Source organism: Lolium perenne, chromosome 4 (genome assembly GCF_019359855.2).
Source record: "Lolium perenne isolate Kyuss_39 chromosome 4, Kyuss_2.0, whole genome shotgun sequence".
Taxonomy (NCBI): Eukaryota; Viridiplantae; Streptophyta; class Magnoliopsida; order Poales; family Poaceae; genus Lolium; species Lolium perenne.
Window position 1 is genome coordinate 59,435,285 of NC_067247.2, and position 6,170 is coordinate 59,441,454.

Sequence of the window (6,170 nt, forward strand, 5' to 3'; positions counted from 1 at the left end):
CTTGACGGCGTGAAGCCTATGCCGAGGGCCACCGTCGGCGTAGCTGAAGCCAATTTCTCCCGCCGAATCCTCCCGCCCCTCCCGCCAAAATGACGTCAGCTGTCTAGCCTATGCCGAGGGGCACCGTCGGCTTAGCATCCATCTTTTTTTTCCTTTTTCCCGCCCATTTCTCCCGCCCAATCTTTCCCGCCAATTTTTCCCGCCATTTTCTCCCGCCAGCTTTTCTCGCCGTTTCAGCCCCTCGCCTCCCTATATATACCCATGTGTTCTTCTCCAACAAAACACCACCACCAGCATGGTGTGGTGTTGTTTGTCTAATGTTGTACCCCCGGGGTCTTTCGGCTACACGCACATGCGCTGACGGCACTTAGGCATGTCCTGGACGTATAGGGCAGAACTCACCGGTGGGGTGAACCGGAGGAAAACCTTAGATAGCATGGATCCATACTTGCCACCACATGACCTAAAACAAAGGAAAAAAGTCCATTGCTAACCCTAACTCTAACCCTAACCCTAACCCTAGGGGTAGATTTGCGGGGTCCCCGCCCCCTAGGGTTTCCCTAGATACAAACCACGGAGCGTCCGAATCGCTGGAAACTCCTGCTACGGCTCATCCGGGCCTATTTCATTCCAAACCTATGGTTTCCATGTGCATATGTCCTAAACAAAGCAAAGAAATTAAAAAAATCCATTGGTGAACCCTCGCACGACAAAAGCTATAGGGTTAGATCTGCAAGGTCCCCGGCCTAGGGTTTCCCAAGAGACAGATCACCGGAGCGTCGGAATCGCTTGAAAACTTGCATTTGTCCCTAACATATGTGTACAAGTGTGATGTAAGGTTTGTCTAACCTTGCATGTACCCCGCGTTGACGATTTCCGCATACATGGGCCGACACTTGGTAAAATCCAGGATTTGTATGTGGAAACTCCTGCTACGGCTCATCCGGTGCCTATTTCATTCCAAACCTATGGTTTCCATGTGCATATGTCCTAAACAAAGCAAAGCAAATAAAAAAATCCATTGGTAAACCCTCGCACGGAGAAAGCTATAGGGGTAGATCTGCAGGGTCCCCGCCCTAGGGTTTCCCAAGATACAGATCACCGGAGCGTCGGAATCGCTTGAAAACTTGCATTTGTCCCTAACATATGTGTACAAGTGTGATGTAAGGTTTGTCTAACCTTGCATGTACCCCGCGTTGACGATTTCCGCATACATGGGCCGACACTTGGTAAAATCCAGGATTTGTATGTGGAAACTCCTGCTACGGCTCATCTGTGGCCTATTTTATTCCAAACCTATGGTTTCCATGTGCATATGTCCTAAACAAAGCAAAGAAAATAAAAAAATCCATTGGTAAACCCTCGCACGGAAAAAGCTATAGGGGTAGATCTGCGGGGTCCCCGCCCTAGGGTTTCCCAAGATACAGACTATCGGATCATCGGAATCGCTGGAAAACTTGCATATGCCCATAACATATGTGTACAAGTGTGATGTAAGGTTTGGCTAACCTTGGATGTACCCGTTGTTGACGATTTCCGCATACATGGGCTAACACTTGGTAAAATCCAGGATCTGTATGTGGAAACTCTCGCCACGGCTAAAATGGAGCCTATTTTATGGTAAAGTATGCCCAACCTATGGTTTCCATGTACATATGTCCTAAATAAACCAAAACAAGTAAAAAATTACATTGGTAAACTCTCGCACGGAGAAAGCTATAGGGGTAGATCTACGGGGTCCCCGCCTAGGGTTTCCCAAGATACAGATCACCGGAGCGTCAGAATTGTTGGAAAACTTGCATCTGCCCCTAACATATATGTACAAGTGTGACGCGTCATTTTATGTGCTAAATGTTTTCCGTTTCGCGCGTTGGCGGACGGGTGCACGCGCGCGCCCGGTACGGCCATACCGCATGTCCCGTTGGCCGTTTTGCGCGATTGGCAAAGCAAACGGAGCCAAAATCGAGCGGAGCCGCGTGGCGTCATTTTATGTGTCCTAGTAACCACTTTGCAAAGACGGAACTGGGATACGGCAATTATCTTGGAGAACCCTTCACGAACAGGGCTATCTCGTCCGGAGTTCTATGGCTTTTAGGGGAAATGAGTAGGAAACGGCCCGTTTCACCACATAGTTTGTCGGAACGAGGCCATATTTGGCACGTGCGTGGGCCTTAGGATGGGAAGCAAGGCCCCGGTCGCGGATTTCCAATCCGAACCACGGGCGACGGTTTTTCCATTTTCGGGGTGCCGGAAGGGCTTTTTTTGTGAAGCAGCTACATGGTGCGCATTTCAGTATCGCGCGGGACCTCCGCGCGGCGGTAGGATACCTCCTACGCACCACCTATCACATGCCATATGCGCGCGGAAGCCATCTGGGAATCCCACCCGCTTCCTGCGGTGCCCCGCCGAATCCGCTGGAAACTGTCCGGATTTGAACTGGGGCGACACTTTCCTTCGCTCAATAAATGGAGGGAAAAATGTTTTTAGGTCTAGGACGCGTCATTTTATGTGCTAAATGTTTTCCGTTTCGCGCGTTGGCGGACGGGTGCACGCGCGCGCCGGTGCGGCCATACCGCATGTCCCGTTGGCCGTTTTTTGCGATTGGCAAAGCAAACGGAGCCAAAAAATCGAGCGGAGCCGCGTGGCGTCATTTTATGTGTCCTAGTAACCACTGCAAAAGACGGAACTGGGATACGGCAATTATCTTGGAGAACCCTTCACGAACAGGGCTATCTCGTCCGGAGTTCTATGGCTTTTAGGGGAAATGAGTAGGAAACGGCCCGTTTCACCACATAGTTTGTCGGAACGAGGCCATATTTGGCACGTGCGTGGGCCTTAGGATGGGAAGCAAGGCCCCGGTCGCGGATTTCCAATCCGAACCACGGGCGACAGTTTTTCCATTTTCGGGGTGCCGGAAGGGCTTTTTTTTGTGAAGCAGCTACATGGTGCGCATTTCAGTATCGCGCGGGACCTCCGCGCGGCGGTAGGATACCTCCTACGCACCACCTATCACATGCCATATGCGCGCGGAAGCCATCTGGGAATCCCACCCGCTTCCTGCGGTGCCCCGCCGAATCCGCTGGAAACTGACCGGATTTGAGCGGGCGACACTTTCCTTCGCTCAATAAATGGAGGGAAAAATGTTTTTAGGTCTAGGACGCGTCATTTTATGTGCTAAATGTTTTCCGTTTCGCGCGTTGGCGGACGGAGTGCACGCGCGCCGGTGCAGCCATACCGCATGTCCCGTTGGCCCCGTTTTGCGCAGTTGGCAAAGCAAACGGAGCCAAAATCGAGCGGAGCCGCGTGGCGTCATTTTATGTGTCCTAGTAACCACCGCAAAAGACGGAACTGGATACGGCAATTATCTTGGAGAACCCTTCACGAACAGGGCTATCTCGTCCGGAGTTCTATGGCTTTTAGGGGAAATGAGTAGGAAACGGCCCGTTTCACCACATAGTTTGTCGGAACGAGGCCATATTTGGCACGTGCGTGGGCCTTAGGATGGGAAGCAAGGCCCCGGTCGCGGATTTCCAATCCGAACCACGGGCGACGGTTTTTCCATTTTCGGGTGCGGAAGGGCTTTTTGTGAAGCGGCTACATGGTGCGCATTTCAGTATCGCGCGGGACCTCCGCGGCGGTAGGATACCTCTTACGCACCACCTATCACATGCCATATGCGCGCGGAAGCCATCTGGGAATCCCACCCGCTTCCTGCGGTGCCCCGCCGAATCCGCTGGAAACTGTCCGGATTTGAACTGGGGCGACACTTTCCTTCGCTCAATAAATGGAGGGAAAAATGTTTTTAGGTCTAGGACGCGTCATTTTATGTGCTAAATGTTTTCCGTTTCGCGCGTTGGCGGACGGGTGCACGCGCGCGCCCGGTACGGCCATACCGCATGTCGAGGCGGCCCCGTTTTGCGAGTTGGCAAAGCAAACGGAGCCAAAAAATCGAGCGGAGCCGCGTGGCGTCATTTTATGTGTCCTAGTAACCACTGCAAAAGACGGAACTGGGATACGGCAATTATCTTGGAGAACCCTTCACGAACAGGGCTATCTCGTCCGGAGTTCTATGGCTTTTAGGGGAAATGAGTAGGAAACGGCCCGTTTCACCACATAGTTTGTCGGAACGAGGCCATATTTGGCACGTGCGTGGGCCTTAGGATGGGAAGCAAGGCCCCGGTCGCGGATTTCCAATCCGAACCACGAGGCGACGGTTTTTCCATTTCGGGGTGCCGGAAGGGCTTTTTTTGTCAAGCAGCTACATGGTGCGCATTTCAGTCTCGCGCGGGCCCTCCGCGCGGCGGTAGGATACCTCCTACGCTACCCCGATCACATGCCATATGTGGTCGGAAGCCATCTGGTACGCCCACCCGCTTCTTGCGGTGCCCGCCGAATCCGGAAACTGTCCGGATTTGAACTGGGCGACACTTTCCTTCGCTCAATAAATGGAGGGAAAAATGTTTTTAGGTCTAGGACGCATCATTTTATGTGCTAAATGTTTTCCGTTTCGCGCGTTGGCGGACGGGTGCACGCGCGCGCCGGTACGGCCATACCGCATGTCCGGCGGCCCCGTTTTGCGCAGTTGGCAAAAGCAAACGGAGCCAAAAATCGAGCGGAGCCGCGTGGCGTCATTTTATGTGTCCTAGTAACCACTGCAAAAGACGGAACTGGGATACGGCAATTATCTTGGAGAACCCTTCACGAACAGGGCTATCTCGTCCGGAGTTCTATGGCTTTTAGGGGAAATGAGTAGGAAACGGCCCGTTTGACCACATAGTTTGTCGGAACGAGGCCATATTTGGCACGTGCGTGGGCCTTAGGATCGGAAGAGCGCAACAGGTCTCGGAATTCCAAACCGAACCACGGGCGACGGTTTTTCCATTGTCGGGGTGCCGGAAGGGCTTTTTTTTGTGAAGCAGCTACATGGTGCGCATTTCAGTATCGCGTGGGACCTCCGCGCGGCGGTAGGATACCTCCTACACACCACCTATCACATGCCATATGCGCGCGGAAGCCATCTGGGAATCCCACCCGCTTCCTGCGATGCCCCGCCGAATCCGCTGGAAACTGTCCGGATTTGAACTGGGGCGACACTTTCCTTCGCTCAATAAATGGAGGGAAAAATGTTTTTAGGTCTAGGACGCGTCATTTTATGTGCTAAATGTTTTCCGTTTCGCGCGTTGGCGGACGGGTGCACGCGCGCGCCCGGTACGGCCATACCGCATGTCCCGGCGGCCCCGTTTTGCGCGATTGGCAAAGCAAACGGAGCCAAAAATCGAGCGGAGCCGAGTGGCGTCATTTTATGTGTCCTAGTAACCACTGCAAAATACGGAACTGGGATACGGCAATTATCTTGGAGAACCCTTCACGAACAGGGGCTATCTCGTCCAGGGAGTTCTATGGCTTTTAGGGAAATGAGTAGGAAACGGCCCGTTTCACCACATAGTTTGTCGGAACGAGGCCATATTTGGCACGTGCGTGGGCCTTAGGATGGGAAGCAAGGCCCCGGTCGCGGATTTCCAATCCGAACCACGGGCGACGGTTTTTCCATTTTCGGGGTGCCGGAAGGGCTTTTTTTTTGTGAAGCAGCTACATGGTGCGCATTTCAGTATCGCGCGGGACCTCCGCGCGGTGGTAGGATACCTCCTACGCACCACCTATCACATGCCATATGCGCGCGGAAGCCATCTGGGAATCCCACCCGCTTCCTGCGGTGCCCCGCCGAATCCGCTGGAAACTGTCCGGATTTGAACTGGGGCGACACTTTCCTTCGCTCAATAAATGGAGGGAAAAATGTTTTTAGGTCTAGGACGCATCATTTTATGTGCTAAATGTTTTCCGTTTCGCGCGTTGGCGGACGGGTGCACGCGCGCGCCCGGTACGGCCTTACCGCATGTCCCGGCGGCCCCGTTTTGCGCAGTTGGCAAAGCAAACGGAGCCACAAAATCGAGCGGAGCCGCGTGGCGTCATTTTATGTGTCCTAGTAACCACTGCAAAAGACGGTACCATGGGTAAGCTGTCATTGGATGCCGTTCAAAGGGGTAGATCTGGTCCTCGGCATAGCCCCACGCGCTTTAGATAGATCTATGATAATTATATATATTATGATTATTATATGGACCTATTCTTAATATATATATATATTAGTATATTATATTCAGAAAAATAAA